Raw genomic sequence first — 17,018 nt, forward strand, 5'->3', positions numbered from 1 at the left:
TCATACAGCTTCATAATGAACCCAAAACAACCTCAAGTTGTAACACAGTTATTATTTTCCTAGATAAGAGCAGATATTAGTTCTCTTGCAATTAGAATTAGTGCTCTAGCAAATGCCTCTTTCCAAAGAAACCATATTCTGGGGTTTATTGCCACATCTGTATGAAGAATGGGGGGGTATCTGAGGCAGGAGGAAATATCATTTGTAGGTATCCTTCTCACACACTGCTTTCTAAAAGTAGTCACCTAAACAGAAACTAAACTGGAAGAAGGGGTGAAATGGTGATATTCTGCAAACAAAAATCACTTGCTCTCTCTCATATTTACAGCATTACCTTCCCAGTCTTTTCCAATTTCTTTCACAGAAAAGCAACAAGGTGGCCACATGTAAACGGGGGGCCACATGATATTTTTATAATCACCATTTGTTATGATACTTCCGCAAGCAGCAATATTCTATAGCCTATAGAAGTTTATTAACTACAAAAATAAATAGGCAGGATGTCTATGGGCAAACCCTTAGCTCTAGTCCCCACTTTGTGTGAGTCACTTCCTGTTTGCAGAAATCTCTGTTCTGTATGGGGTTGTCTATAGACTTTCAATAGTGGACTTGAAAGAGTTGGCAAGATCTTGCATGGAGAGAGTGAGGTGGGAGAAAGTTTTAGGGAGAAGTCAAAAGTAACAAAATAAGGCCATATTTACACTAGGAAACTAGGTAGCATTTTAAAAGATATTAGCAAACACAATTTACTGAACATGATTTTAAACAGTGCTTTACACCTAGACTAGCAGGAGCAATTGTGTTTAAAACATGTTAGCTGTTTGTGGTCCACACTGTGCTTCCCCCTTTGGAGCACCTAGTTCTTGATACTTCAGTTATAATCACTTACTCAGTATGGCAATGGTTGTACAGCACTCTAAGGCACGCACACTCATTATAAAGCTGTGCCATAACCTGAAGTCTCGGGCTTCAGAGGTCACATGCAAAGCTTTTTGTTGTTGTGTAGATTTGCAGCTCTTTATTGTTCAGTTTGAAATTAAAGGAGGGTAATTCAAATCAACATGGGGTTATAGAACATAGTTCCTGTCAAATTAACTTGATATCTTTTTTGAAGAGATTGCAAAGTTAGGTTGATAAAGGTAATAGTGAGGTCATAATATACCTAGACTTCTGTAAGGCGTTTGATTTGGTACAGCATGATATTCTGTTTTAAAAAAAAAACAAACACAACTAAAATGATATAAAATTAATATGGCACACATTACATGGATTGAAAACAGGCTAACACATAGGTCTCAAAATCTAATTGTAAATGGTGAATGATCATTGAACAAGTGTGTTTCCAGTGGGGTCCTGCAAGGATAGGTTCTTGGCCCTACACTATTATAAGTGACCTAGAAGAAAACATAACATCGCCACTGATAAAGTTTGAAGAGGACACAAAAACTGGGGGAGTGGTTTATAATGAAGAGGACAGGTCACCGATTCAGAGTGATCTGGATCACTTAGTAAACTGAGTGCAGCTAAAAAAAGTGCTCCCAATGTGATGCTATGACCAAAAGAGCTAATGCAATCCCAAGATATATAAACAAGGGAATCTCAAGTAGGAGTAGTATGATTATTTTACCTCTATATTTGGCACTGGTACGACTGCTGCTGGAATACTGTGTCCAGTTCTGGTGCCCACAGTTCAAAAAGGATGTTGATAAAATTGGACAGCACTCAGAGAAGAGCCTTGAAAATGATTAAAGGATTAAAAACCATGCCTTAGAGTGGCAGACTCAAAGAGCTCAATAAATTTAGCTTAAAGAGAAGATAAAGGGGCGACTTAATTACAGTCTATAAGTATCTACATGGGGAACACATGTTTAGTAATAGGGATAATACAATCCAATGGCTGGAAGTTGAAGCTAGACAAATTCAGACTGGACACAAGGCATAAATTTTCAACAGTGAGGGTTATTAACCATTGGAGCAGTTTACAAAGGTTCATAGTGAATTCTCCATAACTGACCATTTTTAAATCAAGATTGTTTGTTTTGTAAAAGACATGCTCTAGGAATTATTTTTGGGAATTTCTAGGACCTGTGTTATACAGGCAGTCCGACTAGATGATCACAATGGACCTTTCTGGACTTCGAATCTATGAGTCTATGAAAAAACATTTGTTTAGAAGCAAAAGCTGATTGCATGGCCATTGATAACACAAGTGATTAGTTCAACCATACATAAAGCTCTATTTTCAGTTGTAGCCTCTGATTTTACATCCAGAAAAATACAAGCACCTATGTGGTGTTTGCTACCATAGCCAAGGATACAGACTATATACCACTAGCCTTAGCAAGTATTCCTTAATCTTGCAGATAGAATAATAGTGTGGTAGGCCTCAAATCTCAAGGTGAACAGAGGAAACTAACCCCCCAAATTCCATATTTTTAAAGGTATGAGTGGACATTTATTTCTACACTAATAGACCTGATCCGGCAAAGCCTCCACCTGTGAGTAATCCTAGCTCACATGAGCAATCCCTATTGTCTTCAATGGCTCTGTTAAAATAAGTATTTCTTACTCACACAAGTAAACATGGCAAGATTGGACCATTCATTATTAAACTGTGGAAATCAAAGGTTCTTAGCTTTACCACTGCTATTGCCCCATTACATGTAGAAAACAAATTCCAACTATCAGGAATAAGCCCAGCTAATTATACAAGGCTTTCTCAGCTGCCCTAATTATGGTTCAGTTCAATACTATTTGCTTGCTTTTTTTTTGTTTTAGTTTTTTAATTGTGAATAGATTTAGTAGAAGCTTGTCTGGCAAACAAATAATGAGATCGGTGTTCCAGAAGGAATCTGATTAATAAAATTATTCACCAATCATTTATTTCCCCTGACTTATATAATTCTTGCCTCTGCTCTGGCACAGGAAGAGACAAATGTGAATTGCTTTGTGTACATTTGCAAAAAAGACGATGTCCCTCCCTGCCCCAAAGATCCTACAATTTAAAGGCTCGATACTGCCCTGAGGACGCAGAGGATCAAGGCCTTCGTCAGACTACTCTGCCAACCTGGGGGAACAGTTCAGGAAGGTGAAGAGACTAATGCCTCAACAGTGCAATGAGCTCTACATAGGCAGACCCCTACACACACTCAGATCATCATTGACTTCAATAAGACAACTCGCAAGGTCTACAGTTAAACATATCTGTATGTCTTTGAAGGTCTGGGTCTATCTCTAATGGGGGAAATGGTTTGGGCATGAGCAGGTGAGGAAAGCAAGGCACTAACACTGCAATGAGTTCCACCTATGCATGGAATCTATTGTCTTCAGTAGGGGTCCATATGCACAGAGTTTATTGCTGGGTGAAGGTCATAGTTACTGGAATCAACTTTAGACGCGTCTGAAAAGAATTGGGTTTTTCAGAGGCATTTGAAGGAGGAGAAAGTGAGTGTTCAATGCATGGGATGTGGGAGGCTTTTCCAAAGCTCAGGGGATAGCATGATGGAAGGTGTGAAGCCAAGAGTAGGAGGAAGAGTCGTTTATTTTAAATGCTTGTATTTCAATCCCAGCAAAGCTCTTAAGTTACCACTAGTTCAGTGATGAATGATTGCACTTTAAATAGGAAAACAATTGCTAAACATGTATTTAAACCATACTATGCTTGCCTTATATTTGAAGAGTAAAGGTTTTGTTTATGGATTGAAGAAAAATCAAGCATACTGTTTCTACCCTTGTATGATCAATACCCTTAATACTCTTATAAATTATTGATATTCTGCTTACAAATTAACTTCCTCTGAAGAGGCATAATTGCACAATACCGTTGAAAGGGAAACCATTCAAAGAGTGGAAGGTTTCTTTGCTTTTCAGAAAGTTTTCTGGTGGCTTATGAGGGTAGCTGGAAAACCACATTGTGTTATTTACTGCAGTACATTAACCATGATTTACTTTTTAATTTTTCTTGCTTCTGTGGCAGCATAAAGAGACCTTGCCGTATAACTGGCTAATCAGTCAAAGGTCCATACCAAGCGGCCTTATAACAGGCCTCTGAGAAATGGGACTTTTTTCAAGATGAAAAGGATTTGGGTAGGAAGAAGGGGCTGAACTGGCAGAGGAGTCAGCCTACGTAGCTATAATTGCAGAACTGGTGCATAAAATATTTCAAAGTATTCTTAATGCTAATCATGCTGTACTATCGTTGTTGTCTCTTCACAGATACTGTTGATTAGTGTCATAAAGAGAACATATATTTTGTTTCTAATTAATATCCTGAGCTATTTTCATTTAGCTGCATTTCATTAGCTGATTTTTATATTAGATAATAATATACTACAAAGTCTTCTAAAATGCATGTCATTTTTGCATGTGTCTCATTTTCAAAATGAATAGGACAGAGATCACAAATATGTGCCTAGGGACCATCAAACCTTTAGTATAGCTCTGCATCTGGATCTTTTATCTATCTATCAATCATCAAGTCTTCTTCTGTCTGCTTTGATAAACTAGAATTCAATATCCCTTGTCAAAAAAAATAACAGATTTTAAAGTCTATGAATTCCTCTTAAAATCGTCAAACAAAGAGAGCCTACCTAGAAGTAAGATCAGAGATTTGGAACCCGCCCCATATATGTCCAAGAAACTCATTTCCATGCCCAGCTGTGCTACAGGTGATGTGGGATTGCCCTGTTTGTTTGTACAGTGCCAGCCACAGTGCAACCCTGATTTCTAACTGGGACCTCTAGGAATTCCAGTAATATAAATAATAAATGAGACAAATTCTGCCCCAATTTATACCCCTTTCAGTCCCTTGTATTGGATTCAATGGGGGAGGACAGAAGGCGTGCCTGGCATTGTTTTCTAGTGTCTCATCAGATGATTCTAGTTGTAGCATTAATGGACACCAGAGGGAGCTCGTGGAGGCCAGTGAAGAAAAGGACTAGTGAAGGCAGATGAATGGAGGCACAATGATCCTGGGGCTCCAAGATAGGATTTAATGAATCCCTGAGTGGAAAATGAGAACTAATGACCACAATAAAGCCAATTGTACTGAACAACAGCCTAATCATTTGAACAAATATTTGCAAGATGAAAAAAAATACTGATATCTATTATTAGCAGATGGAGACTGTATGTCTCAGACAACTGGTAAAAAGTATATGTGGCTTTTCACATCTAACTGGTTTATATTTGGCCCAGGTTAGCAGTTCCCCAAAGTTATCATCTGAGCAATACTGTTCAGTAATCAGTTGTGAAATTAGTTGGTGGTCTCAGTCCACTCCTGTTGGGCATGTCCATATCATCGCAATTGGCACCCTGCTTGCACATTTAGAAGAGGGACCAGACTGCATGTGGGTACTGTACTACATTCACCCCTGAAATGTAGCCCTCCAAGACTGAGGCATGCTGCCAGGCTGTCATATCAGTTCTTTTCATAGATAACTTTAATTTCCAGAGCTGTCAAATCATAGGCATCAATGCCCAGTATGGTGGGATTTTTTTGTACTGTGGATTTCTGATCACTAGGCACTTGAAAGAGATACCACCAAAATATTATCCAATGGCAATTTTCAATTATCATCATCCTAATTCGAACAAACCACAAAGAGTTAACATTCCTTTACATATACTTTGTCTTTAATTTATGTCAACTTAGGACAGACCTTGATCAGCTTTATTTAACATTCTACAGCCCTTAAAGAGCATTTTCTAAAACAGAGCATTAGTTTATATCCCAAAACAAATGCTGGCTTTCAGCAGCCTCTTGTGTATTCTAGTAAAATAGCAGGAAGAACAACCTGGAATTAGATTGATTAAATTTTCCAGCTCCAATTTGATCACAATCCTCATTATCACCAATGTAAATAGCATGTTACATGAGCTATAGAATTTTACTAAAGTATACATCTTCTAGATGGGCAGAATAAAACATTCCCAAGGCAGCTGGGAAGTCCAGACACATTTACAGCCAGAAATTCTAGCAGTTGCGTGGGTGGTAAGAAAGCAGCTGCCCTTTAAAGAATTAAAACTCAAGGTTGCATCTACAATAGACTTTTCAGCCATAGCTGAGAGTAGTTTTAAATTGTTGGTTGCCCCTAACCTTGTTAGAGACTCATGCTGTTGAGTGGTTGAAGGGGCAGAGGGTGAAGAGGTCATAATACATACTCCTGAAAGAAAAGAAAAAGGTGTCTGAGCTAGAAGGAAAATACAGGAAAACTACGGAGTTTTTTTAGAAAGATGCAGTTTGCAGGAGACGAATTTACTTCATTTAAATTATCCTTAATGAGAAGGCTAACATAGTAGGTTTCAAGTTTAACAAATTATCCAGAAAATTCAAGAGGGAGCTGAATTTGGATAGGAAGCTCGTCTCCTTGCAATCCTACCGAACACTGGGGAGGGAGAGGGGATGGCTATCCCTCATATCTCAGTCAGTTTAATCAACCCTGATTACCTAATGGATACCCTGTGGTCCTGGAGCTGCAAGAAACTCTTCTGGGCATCTATTGAGGCTCTTGTAAAACCAAAGATGTGATTGGAGCGGTGCTTGTTGTGATCACAGGAGGGTTCCTCACATTGTTCCTCACATGCAAGTTGATGTGGGAGCACTAAGCAAACAGAATGGAGTTATCCAGATCTCTCCTTAGTTCTCTATCTCAGCAGCTGTAGAAAAGAAGGTGGAAGAAGAGAAATGCCACATTCCTGCCTATCAACTAGGGTAGGGTAAGCAATGGGGGAGGGGAAGAGAGAGAGAGAGAGAGAGAGAGGGAGAGAGAGAAAGAGAGACGGTGTTGAATGGATAGCACAAAATAATCATGATGTGGTGTCCAAATATTTGCATCACAGTGTTACATCAACACATGGTGAAGTCATGCTGATCATCACAAAGCAATGCCAGAGCATCACATCATGGTTAATTCATGGATCTCTGAGACTCCATTCATTGATGAAGTGGTTGTACAGCTCTGCAAGGTTAATGGCCACTGCCCAAATCCTCTCTCAGCAAAGAGACAGAACGGACGTTTTTTGGAAGTCTGAAAAATGCTGGTATGTCATTTTAAGAGTGTGTTTCATACAGCTCCACGCCTGCTATTTTGGGATTGGAAAGGAAGTGGAAATACCTAGCCATCATAAGAGAGGCTCTTCGCACAGTATTTTCAATTTGGACAAAACCAAGCCATTTTGCAAACCCTGCTCTAAGGATTTATACCTAACCCATTTGCATGATGTTTAACCACCTCTGGGGTATCTAAATACTCTGACTCAGCAGTCTAGACTCATTTTTGGATGCTTATCCTATTGAAATTGGATGCTAAACTTCTCGAGATTCACTTATTACTAACTAGAACGGGGTGAATAACTGACTTTTTGGTTCAAGCTGCCAAACTGAAGAATTTTTTTTTTTAAATTAATTTTGGATTGAACATAACATTTTGTTTTTCCTAAAACTAAACATTTTGTTTCATTTTCAGTTTTGTTTTTTTTTACCCTTTTGTTTTATTTTGATTTTTTAGTTTAATGGTGCTACACTTTGAAATGAAATATTGTTTTGAAATGAAAAGCTGAAACATTGCATTTTGAAAATATCAAAACAAACTGTTTTGACTTTTTTGGAGTTCCACACCCCCTTTTTTTCACCTGAAACAATTTGCCAAATTTTACTTCAATTCATGTACAGTGTCAGTCAACCCGAAACTGCATTCTTCAACGAAAAAATATTAGCCAAAAAAATTTCACCCAGATCTACTTATTACTAAAGAAGCTCCTGATCCCAAATTATAGGCTTGAAATAGCTGCGCTTGTAGATATGAAGATTCATTGGAGTAGCCATGTAGCTGCATATATATTAGCAATACAGTGTTATGTCTACACGTTCTCCTTTGAATGCAACATCCTTATTTTGCCCTAAATATTTAACTGTATGGAGTAGTTATTCATTTCCATATAGGAGGCTACAATTTCTTGAATTCATAAACTATAAACTATATTAAATAAACTGCAAACTGACTAATGATGAGTGCTGCTCTCATAGGCTAATTTCTCTTCTAAACTGCTATGAAAATTCTAGCTAATGGGCTGGTGACAAGACTAAACAGGGATAATAGCAGACTTAATAAAGAAAGACAAATGGGATTCATTAAAAGCTGGCACTCATCAGATAATCTTTGGAGAGTTCTCACCTCAATCTACAGGACTCCATCAAAAATAGAACTCTGATGCTGTTTTTAATCATTGGATGTTGAGCCAGTCCAATTGAAATCCATAGCTGAGATATTAAATACATTTGACTTTGGGCTGGGGATTCTCTGTTTCTAGAATATGTGCTCTTTTGGATTTTTTTTTTTTTTGCTAGCCATTCACAAGGTAACAGACATACCCCACTATAGCTATTATTTTTCTTTTTTGTATTGTTTTTACATCAGTCTCTCATATGTAGCATAAGAAAACACTCACAAATTAAAGGCTCTTGGCTAATCCCGCTCAGTAAAGTCTTTGTACTGTATATGTAGAATGCGAAATGCACTGCTTAACCTACTGAGGCCCAGCACTGGGGGAAAGAATCACAATGAGAGAGACAAGAAATCTAACAATTGGATCCTCAGCTTGTGGCAGGGTCAGGGGTTAGAATTCAAATCCAAATTCAGATCCAAATTTTACAGACAACCTTTATATATATATATATATATATATATATATATATATATATATATTATATATATAATACACCAAGCCAAAACCCATACATTTATACACTTTCAGAATTTGGGGTGTTATATCCAGATTCATCTCTGAATTCTCCAGTCCCACCTCTAATAACGCAGGAAACTTAAAACAATGTATATAGGTGGATCAGTTTCCCCCAATAACTTTCTATTATCTTGTCAAAAGGTAATATATTACCAATTTGAGCAGGCATTTCCCTAGTCCCTATAGCAGAATAGATCTCAAAGCATATCTGACCCAACGACGAAACGTTCTGGCCTAAGAGGCTTCAATGCTCTTAGATTGTGCACTTCGTCTGAGAACTGGGGAAATCAGTATACTGTTTCTGTTCTAACTTCTCTCTCCTTTGTGTTGGTCAGTTTCAAGATCCTATCTCTATGCCTGAAATCCATGGCAGAAAATACTACCTTACTGGGCTTCCTAATGGCCAAATCCAGAGCCCACTCAATCCAGCAGAAGGACCCCCATTGTCTTCAGTGGATTTCAGATCAGGAACTGAATAAACCTGTATTCATTCTCTGTTTTGGTAGCCTTCTCTCATCGTAGGAACTCCTCTTTTATCTAACTCTGTAGCCTTTGTTCAGAAAAGGATTCCCCATCTTCTCATTCCTTCCCTGATAGGGAGCCTAAGATTTTGAGTTGATTTGCTCTCATCTGGTTAACTAGAATCTTGTTCTGCAGTAGCTTATTTACTGCCCTCACCATGTCCAATCTGTGGGAAGTCGCACTGTTTTCTCATTATATTTTTCAAGCTTTGTTCTGAGCAGGACACATTTTGTTTTAAAGTGTCCAAATATGTTTCTGCTGGCTGCACCCTCTTCAGCATGTGGCCATATATAGTGTCTAAATTTGCTAAGGCAGTTTGAGCCTAATCTGATTGCTAATTAATGTCCTTTAATAATTCTGACCTTTAAAACTTGTCTATTTTAGAGGCCTGCTGTGTGTATGCTTATTTCTGATAGGGTTTATCTCGCCTGTGACGCTTCTGCTATCATAGGACCTCCAGCCAGCACAAGCATTGCTTTTTGGATTGGAAATAGTCCCACCTAGCATTTTAGAGTTGTTCTTAGGCTTTTTTTGTTAGCTTGGTTTTAAATCTTAGCCATCACAGTTTACCCTTGCAGAAAATATTGATGGTGATGGGTTATTTGTGTATTAGTGGGAATGACCCAAAAAGCTTTAACAGTGCTGCAAGTTTAGCTGCTGTGTGTTCATTTGGCTCCTCTGCAAACCCCATCCATATGATATAAAGCCTTTTCCCTCTAAGGATATGTCTACACTGCAACTGGGAGCATGCATCCCAACTTGGCTAGACAATAGCGGGCTCAAACTAGAGCACTAAAAATAGGAGTGTGGATGTAGCAGCGCGGGATCACAAGCCTAGGAGGCCAGGTGGGCTTGAGAACCTGAGCCAAAATCCACCCACACCTGCTTTCCTGAATCCGTCTCCCTGGGCTGGGGCTCCAGCCATAGCTCAACTTTGGCCCAGGTCAATAATGAATGGGAGTAATTACTATGCAAAAGCTGGTGGGAAGCCTATGAGAAATGAGTTAGTGATCTAGTCCATTTGGCAAAGTCTGCACCAAAAGACCCACCACCCACAGATAGCCTTAATCAGTACTTTTGCTGACAGTTTCAGCAGAGAGGTATAGACTCAGAAGTGCAAGACTGGAAGGGACCTCAATAGGTCATCTATTCTAGTCTAGTCCCCTACACTCCAGGTAGGACTACGTAATAACTAGACCATTCCTGACAGCTGTTCGTCTAATGTGTTCTTAAAAACCTCCAGTGTTTGGAATCCGAACTATCATCTCACTCCTAAAGATAATCCTTCCACATCAAGCTTGAGGCACCAAGCTGCTGGTCCTACTTAGCTGTTCTTTGCTTATAGGTCTTGGATCTCCAGGGCTATTAAACCAACACCTTTCACAAACACTACAAATACAATAACACTTACACAAGGTTTGTCAGTTGAGCTTAAAACTTGAAGTTGAGTCAGTGCAGAGGCCCAGTATGGCAGGTAGTATTTGTATTTTTATCCTCCATCCATCACCCGGATGCTCTATAATATCTTTGGCTTGATCAATATAGTGGTGTTTCTGGTTTCATGGTTAACGTAGAAAGCACTGTAAAGGAATAAAAACAGATATGAAGCCTTACAATGCTATGATCTTAGAGAAAAGATAGTGTCTACACAAGCCAATTTAACTCCCCAACACCTTAAGAACAGGAGATAGCACAGAGGTCTGACTAGGTTGGTTCTTATATGCCCTTATTACTGTAGTATCTGACCATCTCAAAAATATTCATGGATTTATCCTCACCTCTATTTCACAGTTGGGGAGAACTAAGGCAGAAAAATCACGTAACTTACAAAACCATGAGGGAATATATGTCAGAACTATGATAGCAGTACAGAAAAACCTAACTCTCATTCCTGGGCTTTGTCCAGTAGACCATGCAGCCTCTCATGTTATCAAGTTGCCCCTTTTTGTGGCCAGCCAACACACTGAATGTTCAGAGAACAACTGATTCTGCTACCGGAAGCCAGCTGGGAGGAAGCATGTGGCAGCCATAAAGCCATCAGTGGCAATCAGGCAGCATTGCACTTCACAGCCACAAACAGATTTGGGGTCTTCTCAAAAAAGGGTGGGACTTGTAGCCTCTGATTTTATAAACAGTCCATCAGGTAAGATAACTCTTTATCTTTAGGAAAAAACAGTAACAAACCATCAACCCCAGTGATGGGTTTACACTGATTTATATCAATTGATATTGTTAAGCTGATAGAGGGATAGAAACTTGATTTGTAACAAAATGAAAGCTGAGAATCAACTTTACATTTGTGGGCCCTCCAAAACTGGGCTGGAGGGGCTTGATGGGCCCCAAAATCCAGCTCTTATGACCCTAAGGCCGGTGGTTTCCTGTTATGCATTTTGCTGAACAATAGGAGCCTTAAATGATTTTGCATGTCATGGCACCAGAGTTTAATATATCATTGGAGACATTTTTCGCAGTTGTCACAATGCTGCACCTGTGCAATACATGGCAAACTGAATAAAGTCAGCTGAGAGAGCGCAGCTATAACCGCATTAACATGAAAACTGATAGGACATATGGATAAAAAGATCAAACATCCCAATATATGGCTTTCAGCCACTGGAAATAACAGAAAAGGTGTACAAGACTTGGGCTCTGTGTGCAGTTTTTAACCAAAGGTTCTATAAAAGTCAACGTATTATCAAAGCTTAAAAAACAGATAAAAGGTCTCACTTCTCTCCGAAGGTATCTCCATCACTGACAATGGACCCAGTGATATAAAAATGTGAGGGAGAAAAATGAACACATGTGGCATGAGTTGCACATTGACTTATACAGTATATGATTTTCTTAAGGAGCAACACTTTACTAACATCCTCTGTTAAAATTAAAGTCACTAAATGAAAGTCACTAAATGAAAGGCTGTAGAATTCATATAGGAAAAAAATCTAGTCAAGCACAAACTGAGATAGGAAATTCCAGACTGACAGAGAAAGACTTCCCCTTGTGTGATTCAAGGCCACATACAGGTACACTAGGGCACGCACAACAGGAAAACAGAGACTATTGCTATACCATCTAATCATTGTGTAGGTCTGAGGCTTTGTTGGGCACTGGTGGCAAGTTTAGTAACCAAGGTAAGAGGCCACATCAGATAACAGAAAAAAACAAAACAAAAAGCAAGCAAAACCAGGCCTATCAGTCTTCTGAGAAATACCAGTAGACAGGATGTTAAAAAAAAGATGGATTTCTGCCCTGAGAATGGTGGATGTTTTATAGTATGTGCTACATTTGACAATGAAAAAAGCACATCTGTCATACAAAAGAACCACTGTACCGCTGCATGTTAGGCACTTCAGTTGCTCTGAGGTTTATTCTAATGACTCATTTCCTTCTAGTTCCGATGTAAACAATATAGTAGATGACTAGTGTGGTGCCCTAGCGTGTGTGTGAATGTGAGTGTCTGTGAGAGAGAGATGCCAGAATCCACCATCATGAAGGGATATTACCACCGTATATTCTTTGTGTGGGACTCTATTTAGTGAGGACTAACGTGTGTGCTCAGCACCTTAGAGTTTCTTTTCCACGTTTCAGACAAGGCAAGGAGTTTGTAACCCTATGTGGGAGTCCATTCAAAAGTTCAGGCTCCATCATTCTGTAATGTAGAGTAACTGTGAGGTTCAGATGACTGGAAGAGAAATCAAACATGTGGCCTGTCTTGATTATATAGCATCTGTGGCAGTTTCTCCAGCCTACATATGGAATGCAGCTGGGAACATTTGTAAGTAACAAACAGTCATAAGTGAAAAACAATGTGGAGAATGACTGATATTCTTTGCAGTAAAGGGGGAGAATCTTCCTTACTGCTCTCGTGGCTACTGAAATAGAGCCTGATCCAGCAAACACTTACACACATGAGCAATGCATTTAGTTCAGTGGGACTATTGATGTGAGTAGATTCATGCACAATGGTTTTTAGGAAGGCCCATGGTTTCTGATGCTGTTTGTGATGTTATGTGTATAGTATCCATTCAGAATAAAAGGCAGCAATATAGTGAAAAAATCCAACGTGCACATAAGTCTTAGAGTATCTCTGATCTCCCCTGACTTTCTGGCTTGATAGTCTAGTGCCTACATATTACAATGACTGGGATTAGTTGATTAATGACTGGTTTGTTACTACACCTCTCTCTTATTAGGAAAAGAAAGAATAATTATGAGTGTGAGAGAATACAATACAGTACAACTGATATGAGGTTACCAAAGCTTTAGGAACTAATTTTTTGTGCCCTCAATTTTCCACCCTCAAATCATCCATTGATTTAAATTGAGCCCATCTTAGTCTGGCTGTCTTGGAGAGTTCGGAGAGGATTATTTTGAAAGAAAGAGGATCCTGCCTGTTAGATGGTTTGTACAAGCTCTCACAGCTCTGCTTCTCACATTTGCAGAAGCACAGCACACACTGTGCAGCTCTAACACCAGTGAGTGCTGCTGAAGTCTGGTCGCGCCCCTAGTACTTAAAAGCTTTGATTACCGTCTCTGACAGCCTCTGGGTGATTTTTTTTTTTTTGAGGGGGAGGGGGAGAGAGGAGGACGGGAAGATGGGAGCTGTCCTTTGACATTTTATGTATGAGCCTCACTGTGTTAACCTTTAGAGATAATTTTCTCTGCAGGTGTTAGATATTTCTAGCAAGCATTTTAACAGTGAAGTATCAGCTAGTGTTCCTGATAAAAGTAATTTGTTTCAAAAGTTGGGGTGTAGAAAGAACCCCACTAAAACCAAGACAAGTTGGCATCAAGATTTTAGATGCAAAGAAAACACATTATTCTTGTACCAATCCTATTATTGGGGACGTATTTCATTTTTGAGTTCCTCTGCCTGTCCTGATTGTATCTACTGTTAAGTATTCAAGATGCCCTTTTCCCAGCATTTATAATAGGAAGTTGTTAGTATTTTCCATTCAAAAATATTTTTCCTAGATTTGTAATTCAGCTACTTCCATATGATCTATCAGATAGCCCAACGTGAATATTGTTTTCAGGGCTTTATTTTTAACGCAATTTGACTACAATTCATTTGAATCTTTTATAAATTCTAGCATTGCGAGGAAAAGAGGAAATTGACCTATTTTAGTGTGCACTTCCTTTTATTTTTAGAATGCTGCAATTTAAAATGGCTTTTTTAAAAAAACAAAAAAGTGAAGTTGAACAGACAGGCTTTAAGAATTTTGGATGAATAAAATACTGTTAGAGACCAATATATTCTATTTCAGTTCTCTGAGCACTCTGTACAGATAAACAGTCCATTTATTTTTTTTAGTGAAAATGGAGTAAAAACAGACTTTGCGCACGTTGAGCAGCTGAATAATTGAGAGGCAAGGAGCCCCCACATACTTTTTCCATGCAATATCCTATGTCATCCATAGCAGAATGAGTCTGTTAGAGCCATTATGCTCAGTGTATTCAGCCAAAATTAATCTTTTTACAGGGTAAACTTCTGTCCTGACATTCATGGAGCTGTCCAGCTTCAAAACTGAAAACTCCCCCATCCAGTTAGCAGGACCAGCATTTCCCAATCCTACAATGTAGCATTCTTTCCTCTTACTACACAGGAGCAGAGTGAGGATCCCAGGAAGCAGGTTGCAGACCTCTCAGAAGGTATGGCAACACGGAAAAGAGCTAGTCAGGGCAAGCTTCAAAAGACTGAAGATTTTCCATTGCTATTTTGTCCCTTTTTGTATTTTGCAAACCCAGCGTTTCTTGTTTTCAAAGCCCCAATGACTTGATCCAGTCCTTTTTCAAATCAATGGGAGTTTCTCCATTGATTCTAACAGGAGCTGGATTGAGCTCTAAATACAAATTTAAACAAAAGTGATACAAGCCCCTATATATATGTATTAAGATGGCAGTAGTGTATATCGTTTGCAGAGTCTTAAATACACCTTTCTGGCCTAGATATTCAACTTCCACAATCACCTTCTGGAGCAAGGCAATGTACCAAATGAATATGACAGGAAAGACAGACAAACAACAGTTTTGGGAGAGAATGCAGTCAAAACCAACAACACTTTACCCTGCCAAAAAAAAAAAAAAAAAACATCTTTAAAAATAAGTTAAATATACCTAAATACCTCAGGCGTCAATGGAATAGGATTTTTCTCCACTAGAATGTGTCCACTCTGCTTTGCTAAAGGGACCTGAAAAAACACCCTGATCCTTGTTCATGTTAGTATTTACCAAGTAGTGAGTGGTCAATAATGATTTCCTAGCAAAAGTTTCTTTCAGTGATAACCATCTCATGCTCATTATTTTGTCAGAAAAAGCACCACTGACAGTCCAAATGGGTAAATGCTGTTCTGACTGCAGGATTGGGTGCCAAGATTTTATTTTATTTATAGTGTACAGAACACATTTTTTAAAATATTGGTATTTTCCCCCAATATGAGAATTGGTAATATTTGTAACATTATACGCATTCTGGATATAACATGTAGGGTATTTTTTCAGCCTGCCCAATTATTCTGTGCCCTTTCTCTGTTCTGTACTGATTGGCTGTTTGCTCTAACCCTTTTCATCCCAGCCTCACTCCACAACTGCCCCTCATACCTTTCCCCTTCTCACCTGCTCTGTTCTGCTCAACCTTCCTAATTAACCCCCTTCCTCCCAAAAATCACCATGTGCGTTACCACCACATTGATTGCTCTGTTCCTATGCTATATCCTTTTCCCTTACCATTTGTCTGTTTTGTCTATTTAGATTCTAAGCCCTTCAGGGAGGGCAGAGACTCTCTCTTAGTCTGTGCCCAACACAATGGGGCCCTGATCCTGGCTGGGCAAGGAACTACAGTGATAAATATGATTCATAATATTCCAGACATTTTAACAAGTCCTGTGTGTATATTTGTTCTCTGGTATCTTGGAAATCTGACAGTATCCCTTTAAGAATTTGGAGCTCCTGCGATGCCACTGTACCATGTTTTATTTTCTTTTACAATGGATCCATTTCACACTCCGATGCAACTCGCTGAACTTACTGTACTTCATTTTTCTTAATTAGTTTTTGCTCATTATTTCCCGAGCACCTCTGAAAGCCAGAGTGGTATAACGCTGCAGTATACAGCGCATCCTGACAGTGGTGCTCCAGTGCCATCAGCCTAAAAGCGGTACACAGTACAAAGCCAAACAAATAGGAGAAATACCACATGGTCTGCAAAGCTGCTGTTACTAAAATGGCTTCTACTTCTGCTAAAGTGGCCCCAGAAGATAAAGTGATGGCCTGGACCTTCACAAACTGGAGGGAAGAAGTGTACATTTTATAACGAGGAAAGAAGTGCAGCCAAGGAACTCACTAAACCAGTTATTGGCACTGTGGGGGAAAAGGCTAGCTGTAGTTCAGCTACTGGATTTATGAGACCCAGAGGCCTCTTTCCTCACCCATACTCCAGGTAGGACACCTGATCCCTTTCTCTGCTCTGAATGCACTTCTTTGATTCATCTCTTCCCTTTTCCCCCCTCTCCAATCTCCATTTTGAATACAAGAGAGTATTTTTGATAGGAGAGAATTGTCTGATAGTTATCTCTAACTCAGAAGCCTGCAGGTGCTGGTGGTTGCAATATCCAATTCCTGCAACCCATGGACCTGTAGGAATTTATAGAAGCAGATTGAGGGCCAGTTTTTCTGTAGGTTATTTATATTACTATAAGCTTCTTAACAGGAAAGCTTTAACAGAACCCTAGATAACAAGAAAATAGGTTTTAAAA

At 39.1% G+C, this 17,018-nt stretch overlaps 1 long non-coding RNA gene across 1 annotated transcript in view; it reads right to left on the reverse strand.

Moving 5' to 3' along the window:
* The window catches only part of LOC137146759 (uncharacterized), a 106,071-nt gene that overhangs the window by 65,871 nt on the left and 23,182 nt on the right, over positions 1–17,018 (reverse strand). Inside the window, exon 2 of the long non-coding RNA XR_010918038.1 lies at positions 10,676–10,844. This is a non-coding gene — a long non-coding RNA (uncharacterized lncRNA). The remainder of the gene's footprint in view (positions 1–10,675; positions 10,845–17,018) is intronic.

This window comes from Emydura macquarii, unplaced genomic scaffold (genome assembly GCF_026122565.2).
Source record: "Emydura macquarii macquarii isolate MOO-44397 ecotype Brisbane River unplaced genomic scaffold, CSIRO-AGI_Emac_v2 contig_480, whole genome shotgun sequence".
Lineage (NCBI taxonomy): Eukaryota > Metazoa > Chordata > Testudines > Chelidae > Emydura > Emydura macquarii.